Consider the following 18218-nt stretch of genomic DNA (forward strand, 5'->3'; position numbering starts at 1 on the left):
TACCAAGTCTTAAACAAATGCCCCAAATTCCAGCAACAGTTCCTGTGGATGAACATTGCTAGCTATTAGCATTTCAAATACCTAATTGCTTGTAATAAAATTTTGTAACCACAAAGCATGAATGTAGTACGTAATGAGTATTTATATTTTTGTGAATTTGGTTAATTCAGAAAATGTCATAATTTAAATTAATTAGTAATTTAAGATTTCATCTTCTTAAATGAAACGTTTTTGAACAGAAGTTTCTTTAATATGCTACATTCAGATCTATATAAACAAGATAGTGAGAAAAACATATGTAATGAAATACTTTGGTGAAAGTTTCCAGGTTTATAATGTGAACAGTAAACACTGTTAACTATGAAAGGAAAAACTAATATTTTTCATTTTTATGCAATACTTATTTAATTCAAAACTTAAATACACTTATGAAGTTACTGTGTTTATTAATCTCATTAATGAAATAATAATTCCTGTAAATTTTAAAAAGTATTTTGTGTACACATCAACAGTGTACGTATTAATTTCTTCAATATTTCTTCACTGAATCCAAATATTTTATCCAATTTTGTGTTGTAGAAAACAAGTCTGTTGGAAGTGTAATATTTTAATCCTTTATGAATCTGTTCAAGTTTAAAATTAAGCTTAAAAAAGCAGACTGCTAATGAGAAAATACATTAATTCCGTTCTTTAATCTAGTTTATTTAAGGATACTGTACTACAAGAATGTACTGCTTGCGTTTGTTAAACAGTTGTTTAAAATTTGTTTTTTAAACAGTAACATATATTAAACATTACTTGTACTATAGGAATGGGCCATCAGTAATATAGCTAATAAAATTTAAAAATTCAATAATTAAAGATCGCACCTTGAATAAGAACACAATAAGTTTCTCGTACGACTCTTGGTAAGTTGTAATAGTTTTATTACAACATGTTACAGGATGTAAACCACAAATTACAGGAAGAATTATTAAAGAACCGAACTTAGCTTTGACGCTATTTACCATAAAGTCGGATCATAACAAGATGAAAATGTACTACAACATATTTAATTTACCACACATGTACGATGTTAAGTGTGAAAGATAGATTGTTATACCCTCACTGTGAACCCTAATCTGGGTTTGCTTCATTCAACATTTTGTTTTGTATCACAAAGTTTATTACATAATATCTTTAACAATGTGATAATACAACAACAATTGAATATTAAAATCTCAAGTGGTATACCTAATTTCAAGCGACGGTGGTATAGTGGTTAGCATAGCTGCCTTCCAAGCAGTTGACCCGGGTTCGATTCCCGGCCGTCGCAATATAATTACATTTTCTTACCTCTGGCATAACTTCTGCAAAAACTTAGAAAAAACCAAGAAAAACCCAAAAGAATTCTGGAAAAAATTCAAGAGTATTGCGTCAGACAAAAACACAAATCACATGTTACAACACATCAAACACAACAATAAAATCGCAAGGACGGACGAAGAGAAAGCTGACTTATTAGCTGACTATTACAAATCCGCTTTTAGCGATTTAAACTCAGTAGATTTCGACACACAACACCAACACCATGTCAACAACTACATAAATGCAAACCAAGCTTCATTCTCACCAGGATTTCCGGAGACACTAGAAGCATACTCAAATTCAATCAATAGAAAAATAACCATAACCGAACTAAAGATTAATATCAAAAACTTGAAGAACACTTCCCGGACATGACCAAATACCATATTCTCAAAAAAGTTCCACTCTCCTACTACAACACCTCACAAACATCATGAACATTTCATTAGCGACAGGGTATTACCCTGACACATGGAAAAAAACCATCATAACAACGATCCCCAAGAAACAAACTAACAGAACAAATCCAGATAATTTCCGCCCCATCAGTCTGTTAAGCTGCCTTGGCAAACTGATGGAGAGAATTATCTCAACCGTCTCCTCCATTTTTGCGAATCAAACAACATCCTTCCAGAATCTCAAAATGCCTCCAGAAAAAATAGACAAACAACAGATCACCTCACACGACTCACCGAATCAATATACAAAGCTTACAACAACAATCAAGTAACCATCGGGGTATTCCTAGATGTCAAAAAAAGCATTCGACAGCGTTTGGCACAATGCCATCATATACAAACTAAACCACCTGCAAATAAATCCTACGATAGTCAAATGGATTTCAAATTTTTTAACCAATAGAACAGCACAAGTAAAAGTCAATAAAACCATATCCAAATTATTTAATATAACGGCAGGAGTGCCCCAAGGATCAGTCCTCTCTCCACTTCTTTACATAATTTTCGTCAGTGACATACCTTTTCCAAATCTAACATACACACACAATTCACAATACGCAGATGACATCGCAATCTGGAGCACCTCCAGAAACCCAGTAATGGCCATGTCTCGCGTACAAGAATCACTAAACAACGTCTCAACATGGAGCAACAAGTGGAGGGTCGTGTTAAATCCGACAAAAACACAAGCAATCACCTTCTATAGAAAACTAAAGAAGCAAAGGAAAAATCTAGAAAAATAAATCTATCACTTGGAAACACAACCATCAACATGAGCAAAAACATCACATTCCTTGGCGTCACTTTCGACACAAAACTAACATGGAAAAACACATAAACAATATACACTCATCAATAAGAAAAAGGATTTCATATCTAAAGACTATAACTGGTAAACAATCAAAATGCGCACCGAACACCATTATACAAATATATAAGGCTTACATCCGTCCACTAATAGAGTACGGATGTCAAGTAACATACAACATGTCAAACAACACACTCCAAAAAAATCCAAGTGCAACAAAACAAAATATTAAAATCCGCATTCAGTTTACCATCTTTTACACCAACAAATTATCTACACCAAATTAGTAATTTACCAACTATAAGAGATAGAATAACAGAACTCTCTATGAAATATTATCGAAAAGCAGAAAACAGAAACAAACTAACGGCATCACTACACAAATTATCAAGTGCACCAACAAAATACATATCACCATACAACATATTTCAAGAATCACAATCCACTCAACAAAGAGTTTAAATACATAAAAACTATGTTATTAACATGAATTCCTTTTTTTTTTCAGGTACAGGGCACACGACAGGCAAAACTTTCGGCGCCTGTCGTGTGAAAGTGGGTTTTCTCGGGTACCCCTGTTTCCCCACAGCAAAATCTCTGGCATCGGACCTGTAGGTCCTAGTGAACTATTTTTATTGATTTACTCTGAACTCTATACTTCGATATTCTTGATAGATTGTTTTGACATGATAAAACGATGTAGAATGGACGACATCTGCCTGTTGTGGAAACACGCCTTTCGTCTTCAGGCGGAAAATTTTCGAAATGTTTTTCTCTATGCTTGTGTCTCTACAATAGACAATTGTCGTCCATTCTACAAAGTTTCATCTTTACATGGATATTTTTCAATTAATAATAGCAAACCTAATGCTTAAAATATTGTAAACATAACTTATTGTAAACTAAACAAACATCTTAATCTATGCTCATATGTCTTTAACTTTCCATATATGTTAGTATACTTATTACTGAAGTTGCATTATATAATAACCTTTCTCGAGAAGTCAAAACCAAGTAAGAACTTATGATAAAAATAGACGAAAACCTTAATTAAAAAAGGATACTAAGATATTTTAAACTTAAATATATACCACACTAAACTAACAACTGGATGTTTAAATTCATAAAATTTGCCGGCGTTACTTCTCGTTAACAAATTATTCATTTATGTAGATTAAAAAATAAATATATAAGAACCTATTACGCGTAGACTCGCGAGGAAGCATGTTTTTTATTACGTGTGCATTTTATTTAACTATCAGTGCAAAGGTTCTTTATTTTGTTTTCGGCTCTTTCTTTTTAAAATATTAACGTGCTAATAACCAAACAATATTTATCACATCATGATTTTTCATGCTAATTGTATGTGTTTTTCTTATAGCAAAGCCACATCAGGTTATCTGCTGTGTCCACGGAAGTGGATCGAAGCCCTAATTTTAGCGAAATGTGAGGGTCACGAGTTCGATTCCCTATCACAGACATTACTGTTCATAAAAACATCAATATATACATATATATTTCCCCATCATCGAGTAATAAATTAAATTCTAGTAACTGATTATATTTCAATCAAAAATCTTGTGAGCAATTTCGAAAACTGCTTTTCTGTTAGTACACTATAATATCAACAGATGGCTCGTTATTACGTACAGCCAGGAAAGCAAACGTAAAAACAGTTACTTCAAAATACTAAAATTATATATGTAAAATGAATGTTTATTTTTCCCTAAATTAAAATATTTAATACCAATTACATATGTTGCAACTGGTTACTGTATTGATATTTTCTGCTTGTTGTAGATATTATGACTGTCAATAAAATAAAAAATTTATTCGTCTCTAATATATAAAACTTTAATCCAAAATATTCACTGTAAATCAAAAACAAACCATTACACACAGCAAATTTCAACTAAATAATTTCGTAAATCACTAGATAAGTTAAATAAAATATTTACAAATCGTACTGTATGTTAATAAAATACAAAAGATATTATTTTCAGCAGAAAACGTCTTCTGTCAAGACACCCAAAAGCGTTGCGAATATTCCGTATGTCAGAAATAATCCAAAATATGTAACTTAATATCGATACAGCCGTGACGAAATATTATTTAAGTGTTAGGTACAATGGAGCGCCATTAAGCCGCGGACCAGTAAACCGCGAAATCGCTTAAGCCGCTGTAGCAAGTCTTGTCACCGCTAATTTAAAAACGTGTAAAAACGCGGCTTACGAATTTAATCCTGGCTTTATAACTTCAAGGGGATATTTAAAAAGGATTTGCTTTAATTTGGAAAATAAATAAAATATATTACAATAGAAATCGACCGTTAATCTACCTTATCCGCTCTCTATGTCAGCTTTATGGAGGCCGCCATTGTTACCGAATCACACCTCTCCATACATTAAAGTTAATCCATGCATTGGTCGTTTGTGTTAAAACGGCACTTGTCAATTGTATCTGAATAGTGTATACATTAATATTATAATGATCACGCAATGGCCCGGATGAGGCTCCTCGGCGGAGCTGTTGGCGACTTCGGATTTTCAGTCACAAAGGTTTAAGCCGCGGTTAAGCAGGTTGACCCCCCAAATGCCGCGGCTTAACGGCGCTCCACTGTACTTTAACTCACAGCGTCCCAATACCTACTACAAATCGCCATTGTGGGATTGGTAATTAAATACCCTTAAAATGTTTAAAATTTAAAAGCAACTTTGTAGTATATGTTTTGTTGATAAAAAAATCACCTTCAACTTCCATCGTTGTTCGACACCCTTTAGAAAACTATTACACAGTAACAAAGCTATAAATTGTTTTGAATTTCGCACAATGCTACTCGAGGGTTACCTGCGCTAGCCGTCCCTAATTTAGCAGTGTAAGACTAAAGGGAAGACAGCTCGTCATCACCATCCACCCCCAACTCTTGGGCTACATACTCTATTACTAACGACTATTGTGATTGATTGTCACATTATAACCCCCACGGCTGAAAGGGCGAGCATGTTTGTTGTGACGGGGATTCGAACCCGCAACCCTCAGATTACGAGTCGAATGCCTTAACCCACCTAACCATGCCGGGCCAGATGAAGACGTAAGCCACATCTTTCAGATAATAAAAACATATTTAAAGCTTGCATTTATAAAGTTTAGATGTTTTTGATATACTCGCGTCTTCTTAGGATCGTAAAACGGAAATAGAGTTAAACATTGGCATTTATAAAAGGTTCATATTTTTAAAAATTTACAGTACAAAGTAGTAAAGTAGTGTAACAACTTTCACAATCATTAATTTTTAATTTATCTGCTAACCAGATTTATAAATAAAGTGAAATATGTTTGAGAAACAAATGTCACTGGGTCGGACAGTAATAGGTTTATGGACCTAAGAAAAAGTTATATGTAGTTCACTTTATTATGAATAATCTGTGTATACATCATTATCCAAATTAAAGCCATATAATATTTTAGAACTGAAATATTTTTATTAATATTGTAATAACTCTGTGTTAGTATTAACTGATATCCCCCACAAAATGGTTGCATTCATGACCCTCCTTGTTATATATTTGCCCGAAAGGGTTGATAATGTTTTCATATAAACAACAAGAATTTGTCAAAGGTAGTCTTGCGAATAATTGCGATTGAAATTCCATACATTATCTGAGGTTAATATGAATGGACGGCCTGGTATGGTCAGATGGTTAAGGAGCTCGACTTGTAATCTAAGGGTCGCACCAAACACGCTCGCCCTTTCAGCCGTGGGGGCGTTATAATGTGACATTGGTAAAAGAAGAGCCCAAGAGAGTTGACGGTGGGTGGTGATGACTTCCATCTTGTTTTACACTGCTAAATTAGGGACGGCTAGCGCAGATGGCTCTCGTGTAGCTTTGCGTGAAATTCAAACCAAACAAACAATATGAATGATATAACAGAATATAAATCGTGATAATTTTATTAGTACACATAATACACCGTATATTTTGTAGCCTATAAAACCAACGATAATAGCGTTAGTCTTACATATTGTTGTTATAAGCTTCTATGCTGTAAAGAGACAAGTAGTCATCAAACCAGTGTTAAATTTGTATTCTCAAGAGGGCTGGTATGGGTATTAAAATTTTAATTAAAATAAAATAGAGAACAACATTTCAACCTACGTAGGTCATCTTCAGGTTAACCTTGTTCTGTACTTTATTTTAATTAAAGTTTTAATACCCATACCAGCCCTCTTGAGAACACATTTTTACTTCAAGTGAATTTCTTGTCGTCACGCATTGTTAAATTTCATCTGGCCTGCATTTGGAATCTATTCTCTGAATAGAGAAACGTAAATGCCCAACAATCATTATTTTGTCAAGTGTTATCAAATTAATGTAAATAAATCTACCATCCCACGTACAAGAATTCAAGTTATTTGAATGTAGCTGCAAACAACAATAAAAACTATAACTTATCACCTCTAAAAATCTTATAGTTGTAACTGCATGGGAACCACTGGTCATTACCTTTTTACTTGAAAATACTAGGCCTAGTTTTTCACTTTTTTGGGAGCACGAAAACATGGATGTTTAGCAAACATATCGGTTAACATAATAAATATAGCGTTCACTTTATTTTTTTTTCTCAGGTTTATATTAGATTGTCTAGAAATAAATACCAGAATTCTCACAATGACACTTAGAAGCTGAATATTGAGCTGCTTATCATTGGCTGAGTAGTTGGTTTAACCCAACGTTTATCGCTTACAAGGTGTCTTAATTGTCTGCTGTTTCAACTCTACTCATAATAAGTATCGCAACCTTCAAGGCAGCATAGACAAGAAGGACTTTCGTCTGATTTTCCTCTACGACTTCAAACTTGGATGAAAAGCTACCGAAACTACACGGAACATCAACCAGGCATTCGGCCATGGATCTTTTACTGAACGTACAGGTTTTGACATGAAGATGAAAGTCTTGAAGACCACCAAGGTCGTGGAAGAAAGCCATCCTTAGATGAAAACACATTAAGGGAAGCAGTTGAGACAGACCCTCACATAATAGTACGTGAGCTCGTAGAAAAGCTAGGCACAAGCAAATCAAGCATTGCCAACCAATGCGATTGGAGAGACAAAAAAGTTGAATAAGTGAATTCCGCATCAGCTGACTGAAGATCAACAAAATCGGCGTTATGAGACCTGTCAAGGATGACACTCCGAAAAATTGAACGAATTGGGAATCGAAGATCTGCCTCATCCACCTTATTCCCCAGACCTTTTCCCCACAGACTTTCATTTTTTCAAGCACTTTGACAACTTTTTGAACAATAAAGCTTTCAAAGCTGCTGAAGAAGCTTTCATGGAGTTCATTGATTTGTACAGCAGGCGCATAAACAGCATCGTTACACGTTGGCAAAAGTGTGTTGAAGCAAATGGTGCTTACTTTGATTAAAGCATGTTTTACAACACTGGTTTATACTTTTCCAAACTTCGAAGTTCAGAAACGAAATTTATTTCTGGACAACGTAAGATTAATGCTCCAGCAGAATGAAATATATTTCGTTTCTCACGACTTTTCACTTAAACATGGAGCTAGCTGTTCATAATGATTAGCTGTTTTAATATAACTACGACATCTTCATTGTTACTATACGTAGAGTTTCATACTTTTCTTGTTAATGCATCGTTTTAAAATATTTTTGACATTAACGAATGCCTATAGTTAATCTTACAAAAAAATATTCTGAAATATGAATGACTTCTGACCATAATTTTAAGGCTCGAGTCTGTTCGGAGTTATTAAACTCAGTCCAAAATATAGTATACAATTCAACAACATCGAAAGTCAGACTCCGATCAGAACAGTCCGAACGTGTTCCTACAAATTACAGACTTATCAAATTTGGACTTGGTTCTGTCCACCTTGTCTCAGTTATGAAACACGAACCAACCTAGGCAGCTTCAATGGAAGTTAGAACTAGGCTGTTTGTATTATCGCCCAAAACACTGTTGACGCTAACGTCGAGTCCACACAACTGATGACTTAAATCTATCTTATATTAATAAGTAAATGTGTTGCACGAGTAAAGACAATTTAAGCTAAACTGTAACTTTTATACACCAGCTTGAAATAACTGAAACAACATTCTACACAATAGCAGAAATAACTTGTAAAGAGTTAATAAAATTAGTATAAAGCGCAAATATAATGATATTACTACCCTTTATTTTAAGAATTTGAACTGCACCAGTGTACAGCCTCGTTTTAATAGTACACACTTGTGACTGGCTGTCACTCAACCATTTACATTGAGCCACATCTGTATAATATCTATAAAAGTACAGGCAGTAATATTATTCCCAGTAATAGTATGGTGAACACATTCATAAACTTCCAAGTCAGAATCACGACCAAATGAACATACAGAAATCAAACCTTGGCTGGTAAAGGTTACTCAATGCGATAGATAGATGCAAAAGTTCATGTTGCAATTCAAACCGTATGGAAACACTGAAAGAGATACATGAAAACATGATTATTGAAGCGGACTACATAGAAACCCCAAATTCTTCAAAAGTGATGTCAGTTTAATAACTCGGTATATACTCATACGACAATCAAGCAGAGATCTTGCCAACAACCTAGGTCTAAGAACAGGCGTCGTTGTTACCTCTAAAACATTAAGATACACCTTAAAATGAAATAGGCTCAATATTCATCGATTAGGATACATGACCAAACTATATGGCTTAAATGAGTAACTTCAAACAACGAAATCATAAAAGCTGGAGGAAGATGGATTTTACAGGTGAATTCAATTTCAATTTGTTTGGGAACAATCAACGATAACTAATTCGATGGCAAAAATTACAGACACTGGTAACGGTATGTTCATTTTAAAACATCTACAGTTGAGGACAATTAGCAATGCGTGCTGTACCTCAGATTTTAAATATCTGCACAAAATTGACCATTTTTTACACCTGACACATTAAAAACATACGATAATTTGCTAAATTTTAACGTATAAAATAAAACAACGTCATACGTGAAAATTAAGCTGGACCAGAACAAGTTCTGGGTATCACATAGTCAAGTAAGAATGAGCAAACAACAAACTGTAGATTGTAACGATATAAGTCTACATCAAACTGAAACATTAGGCTTAATCAGATTACATAAGTCGCTACTTAATAGTATGGAATAGTAGCAGAAAAATAAGGCCTGGCATGGCCAGATGGTTGAGGCACTAGACTCTTAATCCGAGGATCGCGAGTTCGAATCCCGTCATACCAAACATGCTCGCCCTTTCAGCCGTGGAGACGTTATAATCTCTCGGTCAATCCCACAATTCGTTGGCAAAAGAGTAGCGCAATAGTTGGCGGTGGGTGGTGATGACTAACTGTCTTCCTTCTAGTTTTACACAGCTGAATTAGGGACGGCTAGCGCAGATAGTCCTCGTGTAGCTTTGCACGAAATTCAAAACCAAACCAGAAAAATAAATAAATAAAAGGGTTTATCGTTTGTTTGTTTGTTTTGTTTGTTTTTAATTTCGCGCAAAGCTACTCGAGAGCTATCTGCGCTAGCCGTTCCTAATTTAGCAGTGTAAGACTAGAGGAAAGGCAGCCAGTCATCACCACCCGCTGCCAACTGTTGGGCTACTCTTTTACCAACGAATAGTAGAATTAACTGTTACATTATAACGCCCCAACGGCTGAAAGGACGAGTATGTTTGGTATGATGGGGATGTTGAAACACGGAAGATATAAACAATAATAAATAATCAATTATTTGTACTAACCAAAGCAGCGTAAATTTTGCACGTAAAATTGAACCTTAATAGGTGAATACCATCGTAATACCTTAGTTACAGATAACACTGTATTGTGAAAACAATGAAGAATGGCTCTATTCTTGATAAATGTAAAACTCATAACATATTTATAAAAGTTACTTAAGAAATAAGCTTGAATGACGTTTGTGTTCTACTACAAATATCGTGTACACTTCTTTTAAAATGTAATAGCATATAGATGACAATAGTTCAGAGAGAGCATTTTCTATATTGCTAATCGTAATCGATTCTCGATAGTTAAAACGCTCGACTCGCAATCTGAGGGGCGCAGGTTCGAATCCCCATCGCCTTTACTATATCACTGTTAAATTAGAAATGACTAGTGCAGATAGATCTGGTGTATCTTTGTGCGAATTTCAAAAGAAATAAACACTTTAATTCCAGATATGTTTATTTGCTGACGTCACTCAGGTAACTTGTTAACCGGGTTGCCAAAGCAGGTCACTTGACCTCGAAAGCATCACACCCTCTGTATACTCATTCGAAGCTAGTTATTTTAATGATACCACACCTACTAGATGTGCATTTAAGAGTCGCGTGGCTGTATTACATTTGGAGTCAGCTGATCTGAAAAGTAGCATACCCTCGGGATACGTATTTAAAAGGCACATTACTTTACTGGATCTGGAATCAGCATGTCATGAAAGTAGCAAACATTCCAGATACGCCTTCTAAAGTCACTGACAAAAATTTATTATTATCTATTCGAAGAATTACCTCATAATCTGCAGCTAGTTTAGTTTGTCCTAGAATACTATTGAGTTCCATGTGCACTAAGGTATTTAACTATCATAATTTTCATTATCTATTCTAAGAATTTATTAACACAGAAATAAAGAAACAGCAATTACGTATTTACCGTAACAACTTAGGATCTCAACAAATAGAGACAGTTATGTAAGTTATATAATTGCATTCAATTATTCCACTCAAAACCAAATAAAAGAGCCTATATTCCTGAGTTATAAAAATAAAACGTTTTCATTGGTAATTAAAGAACAATAGACGTTCGTTCTTTCTTTTTGCTTAGTTCTTTACGACGTATAATTTGTTGGTTATTTCTCGTGGATGAACACAAGAATATCAATGTCACACAGTTACTATATTATGAAATACCACATATCTTAACGGGTTTGGCAAGGACATCAGAGGAACAAACAGAATACCACAGAGCATATACAAAGCCAGACTGCTTCAAAATAGAAGTTTAATGAATTGAAACTCAATCCATCATTCAGGATAAGCTAAATCACGTAACAAGAAAGCCCAACATATACCAGTCTTACATTCATTAAAAACACAAATAGGTTTGGTTTATTTTGAATTTCGCGCAAAGCTACTCAAGAGCTATCTGCGCTAGCCGTTCCTAATTCAGAAGTGTAAGACTATAGGGAAGGCAGCTAGTCATCACCACCCACCGCCAACTCTTGGGCTACTCTTTTACCAACGAATAGTGGGATTGACCGTCACATTATAACGCCCCCACGGCTAAAAGGGCGAGCATGTTTGGTGCGACGGAGATTCTAACCCGCAATCGTCTGATTGGAAGTCGAGCGCCCTAACCATCTAAACTTTGAGGTTCAGTCACGCAGAGACCAAACCTCAAATTGTAATGTTGTAAGATCTGAAGCAACTAAGCCATCGCAAAGCATATGTATTGGAAAACGTCATTTAATTGTGGTACTTAAAATAGCTTCTTTAACATAAGAGAAGTTAAACTGAATTTAACAAAACTTTTTTTTCTTTTTTCCTTTGGTTTAAATTCAAGAAATAAGTTACTAAATCATCTCACAAATGTTAATACATAAAGAAAGTGATGATTTATCACAAAACGCTAAGCCTAACGTTCATGCACAGTCCTGGGAACAGTAGAAACATTTTAAAACTACGTATTTTGGTTCTGAACCCTTAGTCTATGAAAACAGGTGAAACCTGTCGAGGCCTTAATTACATACGAAACGCCTGACATAGTTTGAAGGCTTGTAAAAGAAATATTGATAACAAACAAGTTTTGCGGTAGATAAACATATAAGCTATATATATAAGTTATATAAGCACCCGGTTAGGTTGTTTTCAATTTAATATCTATGTAGGTGTTTTTCATTTAATATAAAGTACCTTTAGGAATTTTTCCCCCCTTAACAATCAGAAATCACATCCCCTTCTCCCTCGTTACTTAAATGGTAAGAGATCTCGCGAGTCTCCGATGCTGTAAGTCGGGTTTTAACACTAGTGGTACTCTCTCTCTCTCTTATTTGGGTATTTGTGTTTGTATACTCGAGAGGGTCAGGTTTCGTCGACGTCTTATTCCTTCCTTTGTATTTGTTTTAGCGACTGTCAAATGTATTTATACATTTAACAGGAGAGCCGGCCCGGCATGGCCAGGTGGTTAAGGCGCTCGACTCGTAATCTGAGGATTGCGGGTTCGAATCTCCGTCGCACCAAACATGCTCACCCCTTTCAGCTGTGTGGGGGCGTTATAATTGTACGGTCAATCCCACTATTCGTTGGTAAAAGAGTAGCCTAAGAGTTGGCGGTGGGTGGTGATGACTAGCTGCCTTCCCTTTACTCTTACACTGCTAAATTAGGGACGACTAGCGCAGGTTGCCTTCATGTAGCTTTGCGCGAAATTCAAAACAAACCAAACACGAGGTTCAGAGTAACCCGCACTTACTCAGGGCCCTATCAGGGCAATGCCCATGCACTGTCTACATATACACTTGGTGCAAATACACCAATTCTCTTTATAGTTCCATAATACTTTGCACTGCCATTAGATATTATCAATTATTAAACATTCACATAAATCCCTTTTAATGTTTATTCGCTAAACTCTAAGCTAATGTGGAGTCTAGTTTATAGGTGGCCTTTTTTGCTTTATTTGGAAACATATGTTTACCGGGAAAGGTGTTCAGGACTATCTTCTTCATGTATACAGTACCTGATTAGTTCGCTTACTAGTTCGTTTTTTCTCCAAATTTTGTCAAAATAATTTATTGTACTATGTAGAAGTCTACCTGCTATTGTTTCTATGTGTGCATATTTACGCATGAATTCTGACGAGGCTGTTCTGGGTACTTGATAAACTGTTGTACGTGGGTGCAGCTTAGTCATAGAGCATTCGACAGCAGATCGAAACGTCCTTGGTTAAATTCTGAGCGTCCCCTCGAGTATATTTACCATACCAGTGGTGGTGGTGGTGTGGTTTGTTTTGAAATTCGCACAAAACTACATGAGAGCTATTTGCGCTAATAATCTCTGATTCTGCAGTGTAACACTAGAGGGAATGCAATTAGTCGTCACCGCCAACTCTTGGGCTCTTCTTTTACCAACGAATAGTGGGATTGACTGGACATCGTAACGCCCCCACAAGAAATCAATTTATGATACCCTATAACCCAAGCGTTTTCAAAAAGTGGACGGTTTTTCTTCAGTTTGCCCTTAAAGAAGAAAGGCCATCCTTCCACCTTTTCATAAGTGAATTTTGATGTGTGCATAACTATTATGTACTAATTCCCACTCCAGTTAGATCAAAACACATCGAAGCCATTGGGATGATAATATTTTAAAAATCTACCTAAAATGTATGTTTAAACCTTGCACTGTAATTCGAATAGTTTTCTTTCCTCATTGACTCTGTGTATTTTTTATTCTGTTGTTCAAAGTGAGAGGACGCTCATATCGGTTCCACTATGGGAAAACGATAGGAACTTACGAACGAACACGGTGAGCCGAGGTTTAATGGCAATTTACGTAAAGTTTAACCTGAACTAGTTTTGATCTTAAGGTCTTCCCTGAACGCGTTTTTAACATAATCGTAAACTCAGAGATTTATAAACTGCTAAGAATGACAAATACTTCTGGTGTGACATGAGAAGACACATTGAATAAGAATCAAAATGTTACAAAATTATTATTACTAATATAAGATACTTTGTCAAATCGCAGTTATTAGTTCCTTTCTTAAGTAAACTATATACTGTTTTGTTTTATATTTCTATACAGTTTTACCCAAGTTGAAGACCATAATGTTTTCATAAAATACAAAATCTATAAAAAAAAAAAAAAAAATATGTATCCATAATATATAAAGGTATTTTAACCATTACCACCCATACGCGACGGTGGTATAGTGGTTAGCATAGCTGCCTTCCAAGCAGTTGACCCGGGTTCGATTCCCGGCCGTCGCAATGACAACATTTTCCACATTGGTATAAGACAATTTTCAGTAATATATTTATTTTTTTCTCAATGTTTATCTGCAAGTTTTTATCTATATAGTGTAAAAATCAGTACAAACCTTTGGGTTTTGTGAAATGTTGTTTTATAGTCTTTAGATAATAGTCACATGATTCAGTTGTGTTCTGGTTTTGTTTCCAATTCCTAATCACATTTGATATTATAAAATTTAAGAGAACTGATTTAAATGACAAGTTGAGCACAAGCTGCACAAGAACAATTATACAATAATTATGATTACTACATAATGAAAGGCCCGTATGCAGAATGTTTGAAAGGGGGATTCTAATTTGTTAGATCAAAAGCCAACACACATTGTACTTATTCTACGGGGTCTGTGGGCATTACCCTCATTAAAATTTGTAAAAAAAATACATGCTATGAGATTGAATCTGGAAGCAATTTTGCATGAAATATATTTTAAACTGTATAACTATTTACATAAAATTCACAAAATCCAATGAACTGTCAATTAATTATCATTAAAATAAATATCGTTGTATTGTAACACTGTATGGGGAGCTAGACCTAAATTATCATAAATATATGTTTTATTATAGTAAAATACTGTATTACCTAAATGCAGAGTACTTATTCAATATTAAATTATATTATTAATTTGAACAATTATGTTCAACAACGAACATTTGTATACACGTTTGACTTCTTTTAATGTATTATTTTAAAACCAGTGGACTGTGTTGACGTTTGTTTGTTGTTAAAATTTATCGCCAACAATTCACAGGCACCTACTGTAAAGAAATTGAAGTGCGTATATTATCGGTTTGGATAACTCCTTTATGGCAGTTAAAGGAAAAAAAATTGTGGCAAGTATTTAGTTATTATTCCTTCTCTGGTACAGCGATAAGTCTACGGATTTACAACGCTAAAATTAGGGAATTCGATTACTCTCGGTGGACTCAGCAGATAGCCTGATAAGGCTTTGCTATACGAAAAACAAACACACGTTTAGTTGTTATAGGAAAGATAATCTTTCCTAACCTTGGATCTTGAGGGATATTGATTTGCAAATATTTTTGAAATATTCAGCCCGAATAAGACGACTGTCAAAGGCTATATTTAGAAACTGTGGGGTATGATTTTAATTCAATATCATTTAAATTTAAGGTTTACTTTTTTAACGTTCTTGAAAACTGTGAGAAGGCTATATCGAAATATAATTCTTCTTGTTTTAAATGGGCTAAGTATAACCCTCCAATATTACACCAGTTTACAAAACGTCAAGAGATGTTTGTACTGTGCTTGTTGCTATAGTAATGAGGGGGTTTCGCGACATGGTCCAAACAGCGATATCTAGTCTGTTTGTTTGTTTGTTTTGGAATTTCGCACAAAGCTACTCGAGGGCTATCTGTGCTAGCCGTCCCTAATTTAGAAGTGTAAGGCTAGAGGGAAGGCAGCTAGTCATCACCACCCACCGCCAACTCTTGGGCTACTCTTTTACCAACGAATAGTGGGATTGATCGTCACATTATAACGCCCTGACGGCTGGGAGGGCGAGCATGTTTAGCGCGACGCGGGCGCGAACCCGCGACCCTCGGATTACGAGTCGCACGCCTTACGCGCTTGGCCATGCCAGGCCCTTCTTTTGTATGAATAAATTCATTTCGTAACACCCAAATGATATAATGTGCATTTATCCATTTAATTTTGTTTTCTTATTGAAAGGGAGGTAATTACTGTATACGATTTTTTTTTTCTGTATTCATTTAACCGTAATGCTTTAAACTGAAAATCTATACATTGTATTGAAAAGTAATTATGTTTGTTTGTATATATATATACACGGTCTGGCATGGCCAGGTGGGTTAAGGCGTTCGACTCGAGCTTCCTCTGTATTGGTATTTGGGTAATTATGTGAAATACCCAGGAGGGTCAGGTGCACGAGACCTCTTCCTCCATCCCGTACTTGGATGTCGTCTATACTTAGGGGTGTGATATTTGGTATAACTTTGAGTCAGAGTAATTTATATGCAAAAACGGCTCGTTTGGGCTGAGAAAACACTTTACATAGAAGAGCGAACAACGTTTCGACCTTCTTCGGTCATCGTCAGGTTCAGGCTCTTCTATGTAAAGTGTTTTCTCAGCCCAAACGAGCCGTTTTTGCATATAAATTTCTCAACAAGTGGGTTTCTCGTCATCACTGATTTGAGTCAGAGTATGACACCGTACTCAGGCCTGTTTCAGGGCAATGTCCATGTATAGTTTTAAATAACCTTTTTTTTTTCTATTTAAAGTGGGTTTTTTTTTTCCCTACAAATATATGAAAACTACTACTACTTATATAAAAACAAAATTAAAGGTTTAGTGCTTGGTGGCCAGCTTGAGTGCTATTTCTTAAATATATATTTATATGAGAGAGGTATTTAGGACTACGTTCATCATGCACGTAGTATCTGTTGAGATCACACACTAAGTCATTCTTATGCCAATGTTTATTAAAATAGTTTAGTGCATTATGCAAGAGTCTTTCAAATATTGTTTTTATGGTTGCATACTTGTGCATGAATGTGGATGAAGTGTTACGTGGTACTTTATAGGCTGAAGTTAGAACTGAGTTTTAACTCATAATCCGAGGGTCACGGGTTCGAATCCCCCGCGCACCAAACATGCTCGCCCTTTCAACCGTGGGAGCGTTATAATGTGACGGTCAATCCCACTATTATTGGTAAAAGAGTAGCCCAAGAGTTGGCGATGGATGGTGATGACTAGCTGCCTTCCCTCTAGTCTTACACTGCTAAATTAGGGACGGCTAGGGTAGATAACCCTCGTGTAGCTTTGCATGAAATTAAAAAAATATATATATATATACACACACACACAGTAGAATACAGGAATTCTGATTTTATGAGCCATTTTTAAGTTTGTTTTCCAGTGTTCAAAGGGTGAAAATGTGACAACCATTCTGTACACTATATATAATATTTTCAAGTCCAAAGAAATTTGAGGACACGTGTTTTTAAAGTATTCCTACTAAAATTTATTGTCTTTTTGCTGGTTACCGGTATTTTACATTAAAACACTATAAGTGTTTCAGGCAGTTTTTGATTTACGTTGTCCCTTGACGCGAAGTATAGTAAACTAAATCACACCACATATTCAAACATAAGCCCATATACAATAAAAGGTTAGATTTAATTATACCTTTTATGCCCGAGATATACCACTTATATTCATGTTCATATAGCTATGCTCTTGTATTCCCACATTAATTTCCTACTACCATAATATTATGCAATTCTAGTTTCGTTCTGTTAACCATAAACATAAAAGTATCTATGTTTTGTCCAGCATGAATATAGTTTTAGCTTCGTAATCCAGTAGACTTATGTCTGAGGTTTGTTTTTGTTTTTCTTGGGGAGGGGGGTGCAATTCTGAATAAAATACGTTTTAGTTTACATTGTTATCAAATTCATTTAACACCTCTAAATTACAGTTGACCTGATGAACATTATACGATTACGTGGCTTTTTTAAGAAGCGTTCACATATTTATGTGTGCTGAACAGAGTTAAT

General features: G+C 35.2%; 1 protein-coding gene and 2 non-coding genes across 4 annotated transcripts in view; all 3 read left to right on the plus strand.

Annotated features, from left to right (window-relative positions):
* The window catches only part of LOC143230553 (uncharacterized), a 114840-nt gene extending 110405 nt beyond the window's left edge, over positions 1 to 4435 (plus strand). For both annotated transcript variants that reach the window (XM_076464314.1, XM_076464315.1), the window contains exon 13: positions 3995 to 4435. The gene's annotated coding sequence lies outside the window, so the exon portion shown is untranslated. The remainder of the gene's footprint in view (positions 1 to 3994) is intronic.
* Positions 1244 to 1315, plus strand: TRNAG-UCC (transfer RNA glycine (anticodon UCC)). Its single transcript has one exon. It is a non-coding gene; the product is annotated as a tRNA-Gly (tRNA).
* A 10129-nt stretch (positions 4436 to 14564) lies between the features above and the next one.
* On the plus strand, positions 14565 to 14636 carry TRNAG-UCC (transfer RNA glycine (anticodon UCC)). The gene has a single exon. It is a non-coding gene; the product is annotated as a tRNA-Gly (tRNA).
* Positions 14637 to 18218: the final 3582 nt, after the last annotated feature.

This window comes from Tachypleus tridentatus, chromosome 10 (genome assembly GCF_004210375.1).
Source record: "Tachypleus tridentatus isolate NWPU-2018 chromosome 10, ASM421037v1, whole genome shotgun sequence".
Classification (NCBI taxonomy): domain Eukaryota; kingdom Metazoa; phylum Arthropoda; class Merostomata; order Xiphosura; family Limulidae; genus Tachypleus; species Tachypleus tridentatus.